The 23,145-nt window shown below is 36.3% G+C and overlaps 1 protein-coding gene across 7 annotated transcripts in view; it reads right to left on the reverse strand.

The window, feature by feature from the left end:
• PPARG (peroxisome proliferator activated receptor gamma) overlaps positions 1 to 23,145 on the reverse strand; it is a 130,356-nt gene that overhangs the window by 75,259 nt on the left and 31,952 nt on the right. Inside the window, exon 1 of one of the 7 annotated variants that reach the window (XM_070238433.1) lies at positions 16,415 to 16,511. The exons of the other annotated variants lie outside the window; for them this stretch is intronic. The gene's annotated coding sequence lies outside the window, so the exon portion shown is untranslated. Of the gene's footprint in view, positions 1 to 16,414; positions 16,512 to 23,145 lie in introns of those variants that run through there. 7 annotated transcript variants of the gene reach the window in all.

The following is a 23,145-nucleotide window of genomic DNA, read 5'->3' on the forward strand; positions in this document are numbered from 1 at the left end:
AAATGTTCTTAAGATTATGCCAAGTTATAAGAATGATAAAATTGGCAGAATGATGCCGTTTTAGAGTGAGAGAAATCCTTTAGAGTCAAAAACAGTCTGTTAATAAGATGAGAAAATGAGGTTCCTGAATGACAAGTAAATTCTCCAGGTTAAACGGCAAGGTAATGACAAGCTGGAACTAGAATCTAGGTTGTTAGGCCTTTAATCCTTAGGCCAGCCTACTACTGGCCTTCACCAACTTCTGCTCTTCTTTCCATAAATTAGGCACCACAGGTATAGAGTATAGGGTGAGTTGAAGAGAAAACACGTCAACTCTTTCCAGAATATCAGTAAATAACTGTTACCTATTTTTCAATACCTATGGAGATGGATGGGTGAAAGGCACTGCTTCCTCCCACACTGGCTCAGTTTTGATGGAGCTCACTCATGCCACACAATTCTATCTGGGCATCTTCTCAGTCTTGTTCCTGAGGCCAATCATATGACCTGGTTCTCAAGTTCTATAGTAGTCTCTTTTACTATTTGGACAATACACAGATCCATTATTTCCAACTATGATCTAAGGGACTAACTCCTGGGACTCTTCGCCTGCTGGTACTTCTCTTATCTTTTTTTTCTCAGACACCATTCAACTTGCCCATCTACTGTGTAGCTACGCCTCCTAAGCCTCTAGTAGTTCTAATACTGACCTTTAGCTCATCAAACATAAAATTGTTTTGAACAGCTAATTATTCCACAGCACCTGAACCTAACAGCATCTACTCTTACAGCACTCACCACATTCTGTCATTCCTTCTCCCCCGAAACTATATTACTTGAAAGCAAAAACTTGTCTTATTTACCGTATTTCATTCATTTATTTGTTCAACAAATATTTATTGACATCACAATATATTGGTAGGCATTGAGCTTCATGCTGGCTTGATGAACGAGATGTGTTCTTATCTTGTGGAGTTTGAAAATAGTCAATAAATAAAAATTACAATTTTGATAAACATGGAGCCTGGCACATGGCAGGCTCAATAAATGTTGTTAAAACTTTTAACACTGTATACAAATCAAGCAATATACGAAACACCCCAAGTTACCAGCAAAATACTTATACAATGTGGGTTGTTTAATCATATTTTATGTTAGTGATGTTTTGTTCTATCACACTACAGCACTAGGTAACTTAAGAAACAACTTGTTCACATGGACATTAAAATGATCAGAAATAAACTGAGACAATCTCATTTGTATTTAATTATGTATCTGTTTTGTCCTTAGTTATTGAAAAAAATGTATTACATTTTATTTTAGAGCTATCCATCCAACCATTCCTCAAATATTCATCAAATACTTACTGAGCACATTCTAGGCATAAAAGATAAATTAATAAGCCAAGGTTCTTATCCTCAATGAGTTCACATTTAACTACATTTATCAAAATTATCTAAAGAGTGATCTTTCAGTCTACTTAACTTTGAAAGTCAATCAGCATGCACTGATATCAGAAATAATACATTTGCTTAAAGAAAGTCATTATTATCAGTGGACACTATGTAATCACCAGAAAATTTATGAGAGTTTTGACATGCATGTGAGTATCTTTATCTTCAAGGCCTTAAGATTCCTCTGTGGGGGCTGGCCTGGTGGCACAGTGGTTAAGTTCACATGTTCCGCTTCTTGGCAGCCCGGGATTCACTGGTTCGGATCCCGGGTGCGGACATGGCACCACTTGGCAAAAGCCATGCTGGGGTAGGCATCCCACATATAAAGTAGAGGAAGATGGGCACGGATGTTAGCTCAGGGCCAGTCTTCCTCAGCAAAAAGAGGAGGATTGGCAGTAGTTAGCTCAGGGCTAACCTTCCTAAAAAAAAAAAAAACAAAAAATTCCTCTGTGTCCTACTCTTTATAATATCAAAATCTGAAAGATATTATGATAAGATGCATAAAAGAGCCTGCCGGTGAATGGGATTGTAATGTAAATTTTTGGAGCTTCAGACCATGTCTAGGTGCACTGGACACCGGTTGGTTATCAGTGCTTTGCATCTCAGGGTACCTCTCTATAGAAGGCTATTGCTCTCCACCCTGTGGAGAATCCCTTTGAAGGACAGGTCTCGGTAATTTTACAGAGTGAGGAAAGGAGTAGTGAAAGACCACTTTTCTTATGCACACGCACAAAAGTTAACTTCTTCTACTGAGGGATGTAGGGCTTGGGCAATATAGAGGGTGAGGAGAAGGTCATCTCCCCTTGAACTTGGGAGACATAAGGGTATGGGTGTGGTTGTAGGTAGAGTGCACACCCTCAGAGGAGAAAGAATGGGGATGATTAGGAACGATTATACATTGAGGAGGATGAAAAGCTTTTTAATTCAATCCTGATTTATGACAGTTAAAAAAAAATGAACAGTTTGGTATTTGAGAAGGCTGCTCTCAGTATCTGGTCTTCAATATTACTTATGAAACCTATCTTTGGCCAAGAGAAGCTGAATATTAGTTAGTCAAAAAAACTCCCCAAATTTTAGTACGTTTAGGAGAAGGCAACTACAGTAGTAACAGCGTGAATGATTCAATAACAAAAAGTCAGAGAAGGTCTGAAAATCTATAGTTAATAAAATCATAGTATTTTACCTGTATCAAGTTTTTTAAAGCACTATTCAGTGTTTAGAATGATTCACATCAAATATTCCCAAGAAATACATTATTAAGTATTTTTTATGTTGCATTACTCTTAAAACCTTGCTTTTTTTGGCTAAAGACTAAATTTGGATTTTACTCTCTAGATTGAATTTGGATTTTTAAAACTTCTTTAATTGTTTTCCCTATCTTTTATGTAAAATAAGCAATGTTAGTATTGGTATATAATAGTGTACAGTATTCTCTTCTTTTGCTATAACTTCACTTTAAAAGTTGCGTCATTAAATGCTATCAGTGCTATGAACTCTTACGCTGGCCCCTAAAAGGTAAGAGCTCTCTGAGAGAACAACACACAACACCTCTTTATATCCCCAGAGCCTAGCACAGTGTCCCTAGTTGGCATAAAACACATGTTTATTATTTTTGTTGATGATGAGAACAATGAGGGAACAGCTGCTTGTCACATCTGTCTCACACGTATCATTCAAGGAGGAGTTTAGAGACCTAATGAACTGACAACAGCATCAATTTTCTTCTTGTTCCAATAAGACTTAAATTTCGTCACGGTGCTCAAAAGGAAGACACATAATTGCCAACAACCAGAATGACTACCTAAACTCACTCTCCCTCTGCCCAGAACATCTGCTGCCTTTCTCTAGTGCAGTCAAAGCTGGCCCGAAGCCTCATCTTCTACCGATGGTTGCATCAGTTCAGGGTTTCTTCATGGTCACAGGGGACACAACACGGAAGAAATGACATCCCAGTGGGACACATGCCTTTTGGAAGAACAAATAATCCTGTATCCTAAGATGTAAATTTCACCACAACCATCACAGCAAGCCAGGTATTCCCAAAGAAAGAGACAAAGGAAGTCCACCTTTGAATATATGTGTCATTTTTTCAAAAAGGCAAAATCCATTCTTCTTTAACCAAAAACTGTAATGTGGTTCAGATTTTCAAAAAGCAACCTTTTTGTATATAAGATTAATAATTTATGTACCATTTTGATTTAAAGCAAAATGATTCAATGAAATGACATTAACTTGCAGCCACTAGCTGCTACAGTACACGTGTATTTGATATTTTAAAAGGCCTTCTTGATCCCAAGGCAGTGTAGTCTACGGAAAGGCAGAGTGACACTGGAGCCAGAAAGCCTAAGTTTTACGTTCTTATCTGGTTCAGTCACAGACTGGTGTCAATTCTTAGGGTTCACATTTCTCATCTCTAGGATGAGAAGAATGCCCATCTGCAAAACAGAATAGTCCTCAAGGTTCTTTTGGGTTCTAATGTTGAGATACTGAACAGTATGCCTATAACTAGTTTATTTAAAGTGTAATGGCAATTCTGTATATTGTATTTTTATTCATGTTCTAATCCTGAGTTACTATTTCCTTTTCATACCTGTCTGCTAATTAGGTGAAACGCACTTTTATCTGGAAAAAAAATACCAAATAGTAAATTAAGTCTCAAAAAGAAAAACTGAAAACTTCCCTTTTTTCCCCCCTTCAAAAGTTAATTTGCCTGTAATACCTGAGAAAGAGTCTAACCTGTCTAACCACTTTCTAGGGATCAACTAAACACTTTTCAAATGACTGTGCCTTTGAACCAAAGACGTCCCATGTAAACTGTGTTAACTTGTCGTTGCATGTAAAATCTGAAATTCTCCAGTAATTTTGGTTTCTGGCATAATAAAATACCATGGGCTATCTTATCAACTGACCCATATTTATGTTTCAGGAAATCCTAAACCTCTAAAACATGCATCTTCTTCACTGTTCACATTTTATCAATTAATTTTTCAAGATCAGTTACATGGAGATTCTCTGGGTAACATATCCCATCACTGGTGAACCACACTAGGAATCCACAAAGATCCTAACACAAGCTTAGAGCCACAGAGCTATATGCCAGTTTAGTTCATGCAAAATAATCAATTTACCAGTTTTGCAACTGTACTAAAGGAAATACATGGACTGTGGAGACCTCAGACTCACAAATCTTAAGACCAAGGAGATTAACACATTCAAACTCAATTTTTCATATAAGGAAAATGAGTTCCAGAGAAATTAAATGATTTGTGCAAGGTATTACCCAGACGGTTGGCAGGAGAGTTTAAGACAGAAATCAGGTCTCTTCACTCCCAGTCCGAAGCTCCAAATTGTGCTCTATCTCATTAAAATGACACAATAAAACGTTCAAATAAATAGTTCTAATCAATTATCCTTCTGCCAGTGATCACGTTAGAAGTCTATCAAGCATGAAAGCATTAGCACTATGATGTGATTCACTTAACGTGGGTGAATCGCCCACAAGAATGCCATAGTTCACCAGAGTTCAGAGACAGGGCTGTCTACAAAGTAAGCACTCAATAACGACTTGGTAATTAAAATTTGGTAATATCTGAACAATCAATTCACTAATTCATTTTGCTGACAAATGTCCTTTTGCCTCATTCATTGATTCTTCATGAGTCACCCTAGTATCCTGGAGTTCTTTTGGTACCAGGAGTTGTCTTTCCTATTGACGTAGTTCCTTGATCTTATGAAAATAATAAAATTACTACGTGAAAATTTACACCGAGGTAATAACACTCCAATTTTTAAAAAGTATCTTAGAGCTGTACAGTGTTTTTTATCTCATTTGAAGTTCACAATGACACTGGGAGGTTATTCAAAGCAAAACAAGAAAATAGCACCACCACTGAATAGTGCTTTATGTGGAAGCAGACAATGGGCTTTGGCCACAAAGTTACACTGTATCGTCTATCAAATCCTAATTGCTATCATGAACAAAGTGGGTCTAGTTCTGCTAAGGGAACTCTTAAAATTCCTACTTGTCTTTGAAGATTCTATACTCCACTTGTATAAACATATTTTGTGAAACATATTTAAGAGCAATAATGGTGTTAGTTGATGACCGCTCTCTTTATTATTTTATTAATCAAGTTGTCATGTATAAGATTTAAAATTTTGATAAGAATTCGTAATATTATAATTTTGTGAGCTTACGCTGTTCCAGGCACTGATTTATTTAAATCATCTTTAATTCTCACAACTACTCTTTTAGATGAGAAAACAGAGATAAAGCGACATGCCCAGAGTAAAAACGATATAAGTGACAGAGTTTGAATTCAAAAGTAGGTCTGTTTGACTATACCGTACTGAATAAAGACAAATACGCAAAGCTTTACAGCCAAAAACTGTTACCAGATGGTTTTAAAAGATACTAAAGTGTCTTCCAGTCTTTGCACCTTCTTTCCCCAAAAGAAACATTTTTATTTTCCTTAAAGGACAGAACACACTGTTGTTTTTCTATATGAAAAAATGGTTTTTTAAAAATAACCTTTTATTATTACAAAACCAATCCATATTCATAGCTGAAAATTTAAAAATACAGACCGGTAAAAATAAAACCATTATATTTCTACTACCCAGAGATTATCAGTCTTAGTGTTCATCTAAGTGGATAATTTTCTGGGCATATGTATGATCATAAGTATATACATATACACAAGTGCATACATACATGCCTATACACAAGCATTTGTATTTTGAAATAAAGGTAATTACTGGTGGTAACCTGCTTTTTAAAGCCAATGATCTCTCTCTTTTCATTTTAGTGGAAATTTTCATCTCCAACAATACCCAGTCCATATTAACATTTTCCTAGTTGACCCAAAATGTTTTTATAGCTGCTTTGCTCCAAATCTTAATCTAATCTAGGATGATGAAATGCATTTGGCTGTAGGTCCCTTAAATCTTCTTAAATCTAGCACAGCCATCTCCCTCCACCCCCAGCTTCCCTCAATTTTAAGGCCACTGACTAACTGAAGAGATCAGGCCAGTTATCATGTAGAATGTCTCACGCTCTGACTTGTCCAGTTGTTTTCTTGTGGTATCATTTAGCTTGCTTCTCTATCCCTACGTTTCCTATAAACTGGATATTATATCTGATGATTTTTGGCTTGAATGTAACATAGATGACGTGCTATATTTCCTATTCCATCACATCAGAGACAGCACAGGACTGACCATTGGTGATGGTAAGATGGATTACTATTTTCGAATGATGATAGTCTGATCTTTCTGTTATAGGGTTACTTTTTTCTCCTTGCAACCAGAAAGTAATCTAAAGTACTGTAACTTTGGCATTATAAGGATGTTCAGTTTCATCGACCATTCACCTAAAGATTTTAACACACTGAGTCTTATCTTGAATCAATACTCTGAGTTTATGAAATTAGAATTCGAAAATTTTTCTATGACTCCTTCTACATTTATTACTGACATTTTTCTGTAAGTTTGGACTTTGTTCTGGGAACTAAGGTATGTGGATACCCTGAAATAAAGTATCTACTACAAAGGAAGAATAAATGTTTAATTTGTTCTCTGTTATTAGATAGAAAGATATTAGATATTAGACACTGGATATTATTAGGAAGGTAGATCTCTTCAACATCTGACGTTCTTGGTTAGGCACAGCTGTTTCTTCTGTTCACTGAAGGTTTACATCATAAAATACTTACACATCTAAGTTTCTCCTTGTCAATTATTTTTAGAGAATTCTGTTTCAACTTCACTCGTCTCTGTTATCTTTGGTCCCATGACAGATACAACCCCATCCTATCCCCTGGTTCTTTAGCTATCTAATCCTTTTTCTTTTTACCGCATATACAAAACCACTTATCAACCCCTAATGATACATCTAATGCTTCAGTTTTATCTAACAATTTCCATTAACAGGGATTTTCAGTTTTTAGCGAGTGGTTATTCCTCAAATACAGTGGATAAATAGAATACAAACTTAACTAGTTCTTCCAAAGTTATGTTGTGTGCCAGCATATCTTCAGGAAGAGAGTCAAGGATCCCCGATAGGTTTGTGGACTAATTAAAGCACACTCCTACTCTCTAGTTTGTTCTTTATACTCCAGGGGTGCTTGTCTTCAGATATACTAAGCTCTAAGAGGAGGCTAAGTTTTTATTTTACAAACATGAGCTCCATTTTAATAAAGTTTTCATTTTAAATATTCAGAAACATTTTACTGAACACAAAGGGAAGGAGAGGAAGACTAAAACATCAAGACAGACAAGAAATAACTTTTTCAGTTCTAAAATAAGCACTCTCCCCTTAATAAAAATAAAAATAAAATTGAGTCTTAACTCGGTCCTTCTTCCAATTATGTTTTTATTTATCTATTGCACACAGTCAGATGAACAGCTCAAAATGCCTAAAGTCACTCTGGGCAAGTTGACAAGTATCCTACGCATTGAAATGAGAGGTGGGAAGAAGGCCAGATTGCTTAATTGTTACTTGGGAATCTGAGGAGGTGGACAAGCCAAAATCTTTAAGGGGATCCAAAGAGCACAACTTCTTCCTTAGGCAGTGGGAGAAAACAATGGGCCAGATTTTCGTTCTGTGTAATTTTATAGGATGATTCCATTGTATCATCCATTGTTTCTTTCATGTACTGCCTGAAGGGGAAGTGTATTGTTATCTGTGGGAGAGCTTCCATAAGAGAATTATAGAGGATGAGAGCATAGCCTCTGGGAGATTAATGAATGACGGGACATTCAGTCTAGTATGGAACGTTCAGATAAACATTTTGGGAACTGTGTACCTGAAAGACCTATGCATTAAGGTCAGGAAGTTTTAGTGATCAAGAGTTAATAAGATGGGCAATATGCCAGGCTGATTAAAGGGGCTTGGAAGAGACCATTTAGGGGAGAGGGGGAGAAAAATAGGGGTCGAGAGGGGGTATAGTATTAATGGATAATAGAAATGTGAAGATGAGATTGTCATATCTGCAGGAAGTCTTAGAGAACACTTAATCTAAGCCCCTCTTCATTTACAAATGGAAGAACCGAGTCACAAAGAGGTTAAGTTACTGGACCCACTCTCCAGTACACTAAACAGTATGTTTTCAACTGGCTCTCCTACAGGACAGGGATATCTAGAGAGATATATTCTTAGGAAGTCCTAGAAAAAACCTTTTAAAAATCTTTTTTCACAACTTTATTGAGGTACATTTTACACACCATAAAGTTCAAGTGTAGAATTAAGTGAATATCTGTTAAGTTTACCAAGTTGTGCGCCATCACCATAAACTAGTTTTAGAGCACTTTCATCACCCAGTAGGATCTCTCATGATGATTCACAATCAATCCCACTTCCCACCCCCAATCCCAGGCAACCACTAATCCACTTTACTTTTTTTCTTTTTTTTTGAGGAAGATAAGCCCTGAGCTAACATCTGCTGCCAATCCTCCTCCTTTTGCTGAGGAAGACTGTCCTTGAGCTCACATCTGTGCCCATCTTCCTCTGCTTTATATGTGGGATGCCTTCCACAGCATGGCTTGCCAAGCAGTGCCATGTCTGCACCCGGGATCCGAACTGATGAACCCTGGGCCACCGAAGCAGAACGTGTGCACTTAACCGCTGGGCCACCAGGCCGGCCCATAATCCACTTTTCTGCCTTATCGATTTGCTTTTACTAGGCATTTCGTGTAAATGGAATCATACAATATATGCTCTCTTGTGTCTGACTCTTTTCACTTGGCATAATGTTTTTGAGGTTTGTCCATGTTGCAGCATGTGTCCGTAAGTTTCTTCTTATCAGTGAGGACTCTAGGTTAGGCTGTGTATGAGTATACCACATTTTATCTATCCATCCAGTTGATGGACATTTAAATTGTTTTCAATTTTTGATAAAAAGGTTCTAACTCCACATTTTCAATTTTTCTTTCATTTTAATGATACAAAATTTTTCAAAAATTCAAATTTTGGATTATCTGAATATCTGATGATTTTATAAGTGAATACTTACAGGCAGGTTCAGTGCCACAGTTTGTATTTGTGACTTCATTGTGCCCAATATTAGTACTTTAGTTGTCCAGGATTAATGACAGAAAGTCAAAGGTAGATTTTTAATAGGTAAATAATTTGAGTTAAGTGAAGGCCAAATGAGATCCTGTAATGCGTAGAAATGACTATTTCACAGAAGAGTTCAAAAAGAGAAAAGTTGAGGGAGAATTTAATCATATATATGGCACTGAGTAGCAGAAGGTGTTGAACCCCAAAAAGCATGTGTTATCGCAGTCATTTGCATATTTAAACTGTTCATTTGAATGTTAAGGGTTTTTTAACTTATTTAATTTGTTTTGGTTTTATGTAAGAGCTATATGCACAAAAAGTTTATATCTAGTTTTATGCATATTTAAATTATATTATAATAAAAATTATGTGAATACTGAGAATCATAAGAAATTTTTTCCTTAAAAGAAGTCTGTGCTTTACTCAAGTAATAATAAGATATAGCTATATAAAATATCTGAACTAGACTTTAGAGTTTCTAACTCTCTCATTTTATAAATAAAGAAAAAAGAGGTGACACGACTGGAGCAAAATTGTACAGCTAGTTAGTGACAGAGCTGGGTCTGAAACAGGCTGGTCACTGCTACAGCTACAAAACATCGATTCTAAGTTGTATATTGTTAATTTCACTGAGCCTCTAGTCATTTTATAAATGAGACATCCACTGAGATTGAAACAGGAAACAGATTCGTTTTCTAAATCATATTTTTCTACTGATGACTGAATAATGATTATAATCCAAATCTTTAATTCAGTATCTCAGATCTGGTATTCAGGTAGTTGGCATGGAGAAGAAGGAAAAGATGTTTTCGCTAAATTCAAGATTCAAGAGGCAGAATGGCAATAATTGGAAAGAAGTGGAAGACCAGGGTTCAAGCTTCACTTCTGCCACTAACTCCATTTATGAGTTTAGGCAAATTACAACGGCTCTGGTCTTAATTCCCCATTTTTAAAGTGGAGATAAGGAAAGGAAATAGATAAGATGGCTTCTAACATTTTCTTTTAGCTCCTCCACTCAATGAATTTTAAGTTAAGGCTTATCTATTATAAACTCCTGTCCCTAATCAGAATCACACCTAACCTCTGCATAGGTTAATAAGATTATTGCTATAACCTGCCCACCCACCTACCTATTGTTTTTTATTTCCTAACATGTAATTTAAATTCTATTCAAAAAGATGCGTCTACTTACTCCCATGCACCTGTGGCTATAGTAGTTTCTCAATAAATGTTGAATGGATTCATTAACATGTGAATGAATTTGTTAATTCCTATTTTCTGCCATCTCCCAGGACTTGTTTCTGGTTTCCTGATCTTATTTATGCTATAACACTTAATGATATATTTTTCTTGATTAGCACAAAGTAAATGCTGTTTGAATGTCAATTCATTAGTTCTCACCCTTAATAACTCATTGTACATAGAGTCAATACTACATAATTTACACCTAAGTTGTTTCATATGTGTACGTTTATATTATTTCTCCAAGTATAATGTTAAATCCTTTAAAAACATGACGCGCTATGCCTTTTACTTCATTTATTCTTCTTAGTACAGCATTGGGTGTTCAAGACTTGACTGACTGTTAATTCCAAACAGATAATATCCTGTCATTTCAAAGGCCTTCAGGAAAGCAGCCTACCGCAAATGCAAATGTCCAAGAGAAGCTCAGCCCCCTTGCTTTACTTTCGGAAGAGGTTCTAAGAAAGATAGTTATCATTCTTTGAATAAGGCCCCTACACAAACCTAAAGACCAATATTCAAATACAACATTTCTCCTCCTTACCTTCTTTTCCCAGCTAAATAATCAGTTTCTCATAATTAATTCTTTATACTGGTTTCAGGCTTTGTCCTTGAAACTTCTAGTATAATTCCCTGAGTTGTACATAGAAAGAGTCTTGGACTGTGAAGGAGCACAGGGTGCTAATGGAGGCTTCCCACTTACTGGTGTCTGGACAAGTCGCTGAGCATTTCTGGGCTTCGATTTCCCCAAACGTAAAATGGGAAATATCTGCCCTGTCTTAGGGGATCTTGTTAGGATTAAACATGTTGTTATATAAAAGAACTCCTCACATTTTAAAGCTCTATGCAAATGTAAGATATTATTATTTTCCTATTGTTATAAGAACACCAAAAGCTTTTCCTCAAGGTTATAATTTGAGAGCTTCATTGAATAAACACTAAAAAAATACATGGGCAAGAAAGTGAAAGGAAATATGCTATAGTGAAAATGTTAGTTATTTCTGGGTGATGGGATTATGAGTGATTATTTTTTGCTTTATATTTTTCTGCATCTTTTTCAATAGTAGCTATTACTCTTAAAATTTAAAAAGTTACTTTAAATAAAATAAAGATACTGTGCCACATTTGAGTGCTAAAAATAACAGTTATCAAATCTGGAGAAGTCTTTCGACGAGAATATTAAGCAAGTCTTCTATAGTTGATAAAATTAAATTTCTGAGTAGATTATTAAGGTAAATGGAAGAGAGATTTAGCTAAGCTTTTCAAAGAAGACAAAAGTTATCAAGAATAAAGGCGTTTCCATTTTTCTAAACAACTATTATCTTCCATCTTTGTTTTTTCTCTGAAGTGTTTCTGCTAGGTATCAGCGTCACTAGTCCTGAAAGAGTATCAAGAGGTGAAAGACTCACAATATGGAAAACCTCAGACAGAAAGCTTAACATCAGTATTGCATAAAAGACACCACAACCTCCTGACCTGGTTAGTACCCTCCACCTCTCCCCACTCCCCAAGAGCAACCAGCACTAATCTGGTGGATCCCGTGATGTTCAGAATGTGTTCACAAATCAATATCTAGCTCAGCTTCCATCTTATTTACTGAGAATTCTGATCAGCAGCCTTCGGTTGCAGCACTATCTCAACCTGAATATCATTTTCCCTCTAACACATTCTCATCCTTCCCACTCCTAAGCCCCCTGCTTAGTGTATCTGAGATAAAGGGTTACATAAGATGGCCGTAGACTTTATTATCCAACCTGGAACACTTGTAAGCGTGAAGGAGGGCACTATTAAAAATTACACTAGGACAACAGGCTTAAACCAGGACTCTCACAGGTGAACCAGGACATATGACCACTTTAAGCAAAGTGAGGAGATTTAAGAGGGAAGTTTCATGATGTCTTCGGTCCTGACAACTAGAAACTAGGTCACTGCTGCCATGGTTGTTTTCACATTGCCTTCCACTTCTAATGGTTAGCTCAAGCATCTAGAAATCATATGAACACTTTTATTGGAGATCTAGAATTAAAACGTGGTGGAGTGAATTTTCTTTGTTGGTTTTTCTTTTCTTCTTTTTGTAATGTGAAAGGTTCACACAGGGCAGTTGTTTGGCAAAGGAGGTGAGAATTGCAAAGGTTTTGCCCTAGGCTGTCTTGCATTAAGAATTGTTGCATCTGGCCACTTTTCAAGTAACCAGATGTGAAGTAAGTGATGCCCATTTGGATGACAAATCTCATTTTAATATCTTTCAACATAAATAACAATAACAATCATAAATATATTTATTTCAAGGCTTCCAAGAGGTGAGAGACATTACCACACAAGAACCACAGTCTAGAAAAGCTGGAGAAAACAATGGTCTTATTAAAAATATTTTTTAAACAATCAAAAAAGCTTATTTCAATGCAGGTGGTAAAAATAAAGCTTGGTTTGATGGCTACAATTAGTCAAAGCACCAAAAGTAGCAAAGACCAGATAACTCAATTCAGTAAATTCTTTAACACTTGGGAAGTCTTAATCATAAGCTCTAGCTATTGAAATGACTGTATTTTGGGGTTATTACTAAGTCTGCCAAGGCCCCATAAACACAACCTAAGCCAATAGGGGCTTTGATGGTACTAGTTCTGATATATTCTTTGGAGAGTACACAGAACACCAATGTAGACTGAAAAATATCTCAGTATCAAATTCCTAACAACAAACCTTTAAACCAATCTGAAACTACAAGAGAATGGATCAAGCTACCTTGAAAGAAAATTAACAATACTTTCTATCATTCAAATTTTGTAGTATAATGGGCCCATTAACCTGATGGAGCTTTCAATCCATCAGATTAAGCTAGTTTGATGACAGTTCATACCATTTATGTCCATAGTCATAAATAAGACTAAGATTTGCAAATACACAAAATGAAGGGAAAAAAATTTAGAAATAAACTTAGAGCAAATAAAGAAGTTAAACTGTAAAGAGCGATATGATAGGACAATAGAGATAAAAGTAGATCAAATGAACAGTTGAAGTAAATGTTGGGACATGAAGGATTTGTGGAAAAAATTCAGGACAGGATGACTTTCATCACAAAGTATTAAATAACCAGTAATATTTGTATAGTCTACTAAAGTATACAAGGTATTTTTACATATATTATTTACTTAACCTCAGAGAGGTAAGAATTGTTTCCATTTTATTACAAAATGAGCACAGGGTAGCTACCTGACTTGGCTAAGATCATTTGACCAGGAAGTAAAATCTGAACTTAGAAACTTAACCCAAATCAACAACACTTGTTGAGTGAATCAAGTCAAAAAATTCTGCTATTTACAAGACACTATGGGAAACACAGAGAAGTATAAGCCTGCCCTTAAGGAATTTGTAACTTGCTGGAGACACAAGCTGCAAAGAGGTGAAAAGTTAAGTAACAATTCATGATTTGAATAAGAATTCGAGCCAATGATAGAAGAGATGTCACAAGGTAACACCTGGTTAATTGGTAAATAAACGGAAAATGACTAAGTTTTCACAGGGACTCAGAAGAATATGTCAAATGGGATGGTTCATGGAAAAGGCTCCATAGAAGAAATGGGGTTTTGGCTTATATAGCGATCAGGATACAGATACTACAAGAATATGACCTGAAAGACAGCGACCATGTATTTTGTCATTTTCATATCTACGTCACAAAACCTCAATAACTACTATTTAATGAATAAAGACGATTGTCTGATGAACTGATTAACGGCTGAATGAATGAACACATGGAGAGGAAGTATGGCGCACTCTAGGCAAGGGGAGGGAACAAAAGTATTTCTGGGGGATAGTAAATGCAAGCAAATTATTGTGCTTTACAGTAGTCTAGTAAGTGGCTTACCCAAGGTTATACAGTCAGAGGAAGTTGCAGGAACTACAATATAGGTCTCCTGACTTCCAGTGAGAAATAGAGGTATAAATGGATTGGCTTTAAAATTAGATAAACCTAAGCTAACATCACCACTATCAGTGGTGTAACTTTGGGCAAGCTATTTAATCTCTTCAAGTCTCATTTGTAAAATAGAATTGTTTGTTTTGAGGATTAACAGAAATAATGTACATAAAGCAATGAGAAGTGCTTGGCACAGAATAATTATAAATATTAGTTTCCTGCTCCCCAGACCACATTTTAAAGAGTATTTTATGTTGTTAAAAGATTCACTTTAGTTTTACTACTATCGGAAAGATACTCTACGCAGTTGCCTCATGACTTAATTTATTCAAACCTAATTTAGATTTCAGATAGCTTTTTTTTTTTGCTGAGGAAGATTCACCCTGAGCTAAGATCTGCTGCAAATCTTCCTCTCTTTTTTGTATGTGACCCCCACCACACCATGGCCACTGACAGACAAGTGGTGTAGGTCCACACCTGGAAACTGAATCCAGGCGCCAAAGCAGAGCATGCTGAACTTAATCACCAGGCCACCAGGGCTGGCCTCAGATAGCTCTTTACTGTACACATATGTATATCTGTAACATTAGTAGAATAATTTTCAAATAGCTGGATTACATATGGGGTCAGTGACCAAAGAGTACACATGTTGATGAAATTAACAATACTGAGGAATGTACTGATATACCTGACTCTACTGGGTTAGAATTACATAAAACCACATATTAAATAAAAACAAATGTAATTATTACTTTCATTAACTTTACTAAAAACTCTTAAAATGCTGGAAGTTGTTTCTATACTTTTAGAAAAAATAGACAAATGCTAAGGAGAAAAAGGCAGTTAAAAAATGATTTGGTTTTAAAAGCAGCTTCCAGTGTATTTCCTGAAATAATCTTCAATAATTTCTATATCTTCAGTAAAATGTCATTTGCTATTCAAAATGAAACTAAGACATTAACAGTTCCCAAATCACCAATTCAAAGTTATCTAAATTCAATTTAAATTTTATTTCACCCCATAACATTTACCAAGATGAAAAATGGCTTACTGTGTTTAAGAAAAAGATTTTACACAACCAGAAATGAAAATGGCTTTCTGGTTGACTGAGTTAACCAGAAATTCAATTTAACCAAGAACAATGTATACATTGTACATCCTAGTTCGTCAACATTTCACGGGACTAGATTCTGGCAAAAGAATTGGAAAAATGTTCAATACAACAATCAGTAGCAGAAAACTATCTATCTCGGCATGAAAGGTAGGTAGACATTTTATGGAGCCAACCATCGCACTCCATCAGACAGCAGAGCCCCAGATCCCAGCCTTTCTTCCACTGCCTCATCTTCTTTCTGTCTACTGAGATATCAATTATCCTCTGGCTCACGTTGCTCCTTCCTCAAGGCTCTGTCCTAGGACTCTTCACTCTTCCAATTCCACATGCTCTCCCTAGGCAATCCCATTACGGAAGGTTTCAAATATCATGGATATATTGAGACCAAATCTATGTCTGTCCCAGTCGTCTCTTCTGCATCTCAGCCCTATAGACAAATATCTATTTGATACATCCACTGAAACATCTCATAGGTGACTCAAATTCAACAGGTCAAAAGCTGCATTTGTTATCTATTCTCCAAAACTGGTCTCCTTCAGTGAGCCCTATCTTTGTAAATGGCTCCACCAATCTCCTAGCTGATCATGCCAGTAGTAGTAATAATAATAACAATAAAAAAAATAATAATAATTGACTGCTCTACTACTCACATCCAATCAATCACCACATCCTTTTGATTCTACCTGTTACAGACATTCAGCCACTTGTCTCCATCTCCTCTGCTATCAATCCTAACCCAAGCTCCCCTCATCTCTCACACACATCTTTCCCATTGCTTCCTACCTGGTCTCCCCACATCTGCCTGTTATCTCCTCTCCAACCAATTCTGCATACTGCAATCGAGTGACCTTTTAAAGATGCAAATTAGATTACATCACTCCTGTTTAAACTCTATATTGACTTCTGGTTATCTTAAAGCCAAACTGCCTTGAATAATCTGGTCGCTGTTATCTCTGAAGCCTCTTCCCACTCCTTTTCTCCATTTAGGTCAGTAAGTAAACTATGCTTTTTGTCACCTCAGAGCCTCCAAACACGTTATTTCCTCTGTCTGTACCATCTTCTCACAGCTCCCTTAAACTAATTCCTGTTCTCTCTTCAATTGTCAGCAGAAAACTCACCTCCCCAAACTCTCAGACTAGTTAAACCACCTGTTATCATTCTGTACAACTCATATTACCCTTTTCTTCCCTCACAGTACTCATCGCTTTAGTTATCCTTGTTCCTTTTCTGCTTTCCCCACGACATTATAAACTCAATGACAAGGTGATCATTGCAGCACCCCCAAGCTACCACCAAGAACCTGAACAAAGCCTTAGAAGACTTGAGTTTTAGTGCTGGTTGGTTTTATTAACTTGCCGTGTTATTCTGGCAAGTCACTGAACTTCTCTAGGCCTCCTTTGTAAAAGGACAGGGGTTGGATTTGATCAGTTTCTTAAGCTTCACTGATGTATAGATCCTTTTTAAAGAAAGAAAAAAATCTTACAGACCTGCCAAGGTTGTGTGCTCAGGCTCCCCAGGGGTCCTGTAACCCCAAGTTGAGAAAACTATGTAAGAAACCATGAAAATGTCCTTGAGTTGTGAAATCTGGGCTTTACAATGACCTTTTAGATTATTGTTGATATAAAAACAGTATTTTTAAATTCTAAAATTCTCAGAGCCCAAGAATATATTTGTGTATCCCCAAGAATCTGTGGATCCAAATTTGAAAAAGAGATGGTCTCTTCCAGGTCTAAGATTTCATCATTCTAAGAAAATGGCTGTTTATTTTCCAGAGTACTTCTTAATGAATCATAGCCTACACAAAGGCTCATAAACTGAGATTTGGGAGAGAATGCAAGGAATTCCACAGCATCCAGGCATTCAGAAAAATTCTTTCATTTGAAGACAGAAGATTCTCAGCTACTGATTTTGGCAACAAGATGAAAAGCATTTGACCTTAAGTCAATGTAGGTGGCAATGAAAGGCTGATAGAAAGCATTTCCCTGGGCTCAAATGAAATGACCTTCTTGATTACATGGAGAAGTATGTGAGAACATGAGTTAAAAAATGAGAGAAGAATAATACAAAGGCAAAGGGCAAACAACCCAAATAAAAGACAGGCAAAGGACTTGAACAGACGTTTCTCCAGGGACATATAGATGTCCAGTAAGCACATGAAAGATGCTCAACATCATTAGTCATTAGGGAAAAGAAAATCAAAACCACAATGAGATAACACTTCACATCTACTAGGATGGCTATAATCAAAAATATGGAAAATAACAAGCGTTGGGGAAGATATGGAAATTGGGACCCTCATACTTTGCTGGTGGGGATGTAAAATAGTACAGTAGCTGTGGAAAATGTCTTGGCAGTTCCTCAAAAAGGTAAACACAGAATTATCATATGAGCCAGCAATTCCACTCCTAGGTATATACCCCAAAGAACTGAAACTTGAACACTAACGTTCATTGCAGCATTATTCATATAAGTCAAAAGGTGGAATCAACCCAAGTGTCCAACAACAGATGAATGGATAAACAAAATGTGATGTATAGGTACAATGGAATATTATGCAGTCATAAAAAAGGAATGGAGTTCCGATACATGCTTCAATATGGATGAACTTTGAAAATATTGTGCTAAGTCAAATAAGCCATACATCAAAGGACAAATATCCTATGATCCCACGTATATGAAATAACTGGAATAAGCAAATTCACAGAAACAGAAAGTAGAAAAGAGATAACCATGGGGTGAGGGGTGGGTGTTGGGGAGTTATTGTTTAATGGGCACAGAGTTTCTGTTTGGGGTGATGCAAACGTTTTGGATATAGATATGGCTGATGGTTTCACAATACTGTGAATGTAATTAATGTCACTGAATTGTATACTTAAAAATGGTTAAAATGGCAAATTTTATTTTACCATGATAAAAAAAAGGAGAGAAGATAGGCAGCTTGCTATTTACTCATTTGGCATTTAAATTGCTAATGTGTTAATGATTTAATAGATATATAAAACGCACACCACATTGTTTTAGTAGGAAGATTTGTTCTACAATTAAGGATCTCAAGAATTAACAGTAGTAAGTATGTGACTAAGCACGTAGTCCACCTGCTTCTTTGGAATTACGGAGGTCTCCATGACTGCTTTATCCCTATCAAGCGCACAAACTCTAATTCTACGTCTCCCGTTAGTCATCAATCACCCTTAGCGATGAATGTTAAAGCCCTCAAGGATAAGTGAAGAACAGCTGAACTACAAATCTAAATATTCTGATGTTTTCATTATCCTTTTTATCTGCTTCTAGTGGCGGTGACAATAATTGATTAAATGACTATCAGAATCAAGGAGAGAAAAGTCAGAGCACAATTGTTCTACACAATAGGCTCTAAGAGAAGAACTTAGTACTACTACGTCTGATTTCTACCTTAGAGCACACACGCTTTGCAAAGGAAACCAGAGCTTTACCTGTGTCATTTAGATACTAAAGAATCATTTTTATTTGTTCAATTTGTTTGCCTTTTTCTTTCAACTTGACGAGTGATTCCAATAGAAGCAAGTGCCATTCTTGGCTGAAAAACCCTGGGATTTTAACAGCTCTTTCGTGACATGAATATATGTTTGAAAGGACTTTCCTGAATGCAACTTGCCTGCGCTGTGGAAGAAGTGTCGCTCTTCCCACCTCTGCGGACTCTGGCTCTGAGGCCTTTCTCCACAGTGCCAAAAGGCACTCATGCCAGCTGTCATCTTAGATTCTCTGCTGCAGTCTTCATTCCCTTTGGATTTGGGCTCCTCATACTCTTAAAAAACTTGCCAAGTAAGTCAAAAGAGACAATGTCTTTAGTTTTTCTCAGGCTGCTTGGAATTAAACCCCTAAGTGGAGAAAGGTGACATCTATTCATAATAAATATTCTGTTCTTCAGGCTTCTCTTTACTAGACTTCTTACCAAATGCCCAGAGGCCAGGCTCTCAAATTATCTAAATATAAACAGAATGCTTGTTTCCTGATTGAGACCTCATCTGCCAAGATTCCACTCAGGCTGATTTATAGGTAGTTCTAACTCCCTAAGTACAGACGATTGTAACAGAAGTGGCGACACTGCCCATGTCAGGCAAACAGAACAGCTAAAATAAAATCTATAGCAAGACAAAGAGGAACAAGCAAAGTGGGTTAAAACACCCAGTTTCCTTCTCTTTTTCCACTCAGTTCTTTTCACCATACCTCTCGTATTTTAAATTACAAGATAACCTCTTTCGATATAACGTATATGTATACACAGTAAATGAGTCACTCTTTTAAAATAATACTGTGAGAGTGCATAGTTTGAAAAAGATAAATAAATACTTAAAAATGATCGAACTTTTAAAGGAGAAATAAAAAATCAATCACCCTCTCCCTTTAAGTTCGTATTTTCACAGGACGGCTGAATCTATAAGCCGTGCTACTATCTTGACTTAAAACCCAGGATATCTGTACAGCTTCCACTGAATATTCAGTTTTGGGATACTTGGTTTTCCTGCCCAAGATTTTAGTTTCCACCCAAGAATCAAACAGCCATTTATTAAAATCTGCACTTTTATGTGTCCCATGTAAACAAATACTCTACCTCAAGGGAAGGGAAGAACAATGACAATCTACAAGGTTGAAGTTGGTAATGAAAAGGAGAAAAAGACATCTTCAGATGGCCAGATCGTTGAAGATAAAGTCTGCTAACAGTAAAATGTCAACTCTGGTTCTAATTCCTCATCAGAAAGATGAGAAGAATCAGTGATTCCCAAAATAGCACTAAGTAAAATTGCTAATATTCTGGAAAGTGGTATAAAGCATATAAAAACATGTATTTGGAAAACTATTCCTGCAGTCAATTTTCTCATTTAAGAACATTAACCAGAGACGTCTCTGCTGACTTTGTTACAGCTGTAACTTTTCCACTGTATGAAGCATGAAAGTTACAAATTGGCTTGCTGTCTGAGTGGTCTGGAAAAAGCAAATTCTGTATCACTGCTGTAAATTCAAATCCATTTCCTCTAGTTCTTAGCTCATTTTGGCAGAATACTTCTAACTAAAAGTGTAATAAATTATATGTCACACTGTAGGGTTTTTACAACTCCGTCTACCATATTTGGGGGTGAGGGGGAGGTAGCAAGAACCCATAAGGAAGTAAATGGTATTATGGTGACATTTTGTAACCTTTAGCTAGCCCAGGGACAACTGAAATCATGTGTTTAAGATGGAAAGGGTTACTAAATTTGGGGCGACTTCTTCTAGCTTTTTTTTCCTTACACCAGCATCACTAAATTTGTTCAGAAATAGATTTCTGGTTTTTTTCTAAATCATTTGTCCTCCATAATGTAAAACACAATTCCTTTTTATGAAGGAAATATTCTTGGTAACATTTAAATTAAGAAAAGATGGGAAACTAGAAAACTAATTTTTAAGTTACTACAAAAGATACTTTTGAAAAATCCTAAGATTTCCATTAAATGTCAATCCATTCCCCACATTTAGTTCCCTTTTTACAAAAGATCAACACAGCAACCAAACAAAAAAACAATTAAAACGATACAAAAACAAGGCAGTACATGAAAAGCGACTAACAATACAACAAATATGTCCCTATATTGTCATGGAAGAGATTGAGAAGAGAGACCAAAGAGGAGAAAAATAATGGGAAGTGTACTATAAGAGGTTTCTTTATCGGTGACATTTTATTTAGTAATTCGACTGTCATTCATTTAATACTTATTGAGTGGTTATTACGTATCAGGCATTATACTCAATGCTGAGGACACACTGGAGAACAGCGTGTGGTCCTTGCCTTCAAGAGTTTACAGTGAGTAACACATTCAGACATTTTAACAATTTTTAATAGGGGAGAAAGGGGTATATCCAGAAATTTTAACTTGTGGACTTAAAATCCTAAAAATTTCCTTTGTATCTCTAATTTTAGTTATTCTTGCAAATTTCTTTGATATACAAAGTTATATGATTGCCCTATCTGTGAATACTTAGAAAATTAAGTATTGGAAGAGTCCTTAAAGATCAATTTGTCTAACCTAACCTAATGTGTCTAACAAATGGGAAAACTGAGGCAGGAAGAGGGAAAGTCACTTGATTAAGGTCACTTAGCTGCCATGTCTTTATTTTTACGAGCTTTCTTCCAAGTAAGAGACAACTTTGCAGGTATCATTATAACTAGTACTTTTATAAATCTTTGTTTTTCTGACACCTTTCTCATTTACTCTCCCTCTTAGCTCCACTCGGGGCAGAGTTGTCATGTTAACCTCATTATCCTTTCTTCCAAACTTAGTGGAAGCAGTCTTTTCTCACAGGGTCTCTTTTTAGTGTCTATTCTGAGACTCACCCCTATAAGATTTCTTCCTTCTCCACTTATTTGTACTCTTCCCTACTGTACTTGTCTCAACTGCTCCAGGAGAACTGTCCTATTCGCTGCCAAAATTCTCAGTTCTCTGAAGTCACCCCCGACATTCATTTACCACCTGCTACCTTCAAAGCTCCCTGAAATGTCTATTCCTACCACTATGCTTAACCTGTAATCTTAAACCATGATCTCCTCCTTGCAACTGTTAATGGCTTTACTCCTTTTCTCATTCATCTTGACCTTCTTTGTCATTTCACAATTTTTCAGCAAAAAAATATGTGAGCTTGGGAGTCAGAAGGATCTCAGTTTAAATCCAGATTCCACGTCCTGATAGCAGTATGCCCTCGGGCAAGTTATTTAACCATGCTAGACTTCACTTTATCCACCGGTAAAATAGGGATAATCATAATTCCTATTTTATAGGGTTATCATGAGGACTAAATAAGATTATATATGTAAAGTTATCAACACAGTGCCAGGTACAAAAGAGGCACTAAGTGTTGTTTTCCATTCCTCTTTTTAAAGCTCTTCTCATCTGGCGTCAATGACACTACTCTTTCCACTCTCTCATCTTCCTCTTTTAAACTCTTCCTGGGTGTTGTTTCTTAAGAGTCAGCTTTCAATACATTCTTCACTCTATGCTAATGACACCCAAATCAATGTGTTTAGTTCTGACCTCTGAAACAAGGTTCACTCCCACATCTTCACATCTCTTTAGGGTATCAACTGACATATTCCACATTCACTTTCAAATTCAACAAGTCTAAAATCAAGCACATCTTGCTTCCCCCAAAACAGAGTCCTTCCTTCATATTTCTTTTAATACCTCCACCTCTCTATATATCAGCCAAAAGTTCATTTTTTACTCTTCTTTTTCTTTCATCCTCTTTATTTTGTATTCAGTCACTAAATCTTATAAGTTATCAGAATATCTCTTTCACTTGTCCCTTCCAAATGGCTTTTGCCCTACCACCTCCCTATCCTCAAATCTTCAAGTTCTCCAATTCCTCCCCA

Source organism: Equus caballus, chromosome 16 (assembly GCF_041296265.1).
Source record: "Equus caballus isolate H_3958 breed thoroughbred chromosome 16, TB-T2T, whole genome shotgun sequence".
Taxonomy (NCBI): Eukaryota; Metazoa; Chordata; class Mammalia; order Perissodactyla; family Equidae; genus Equus; species Equus caballus.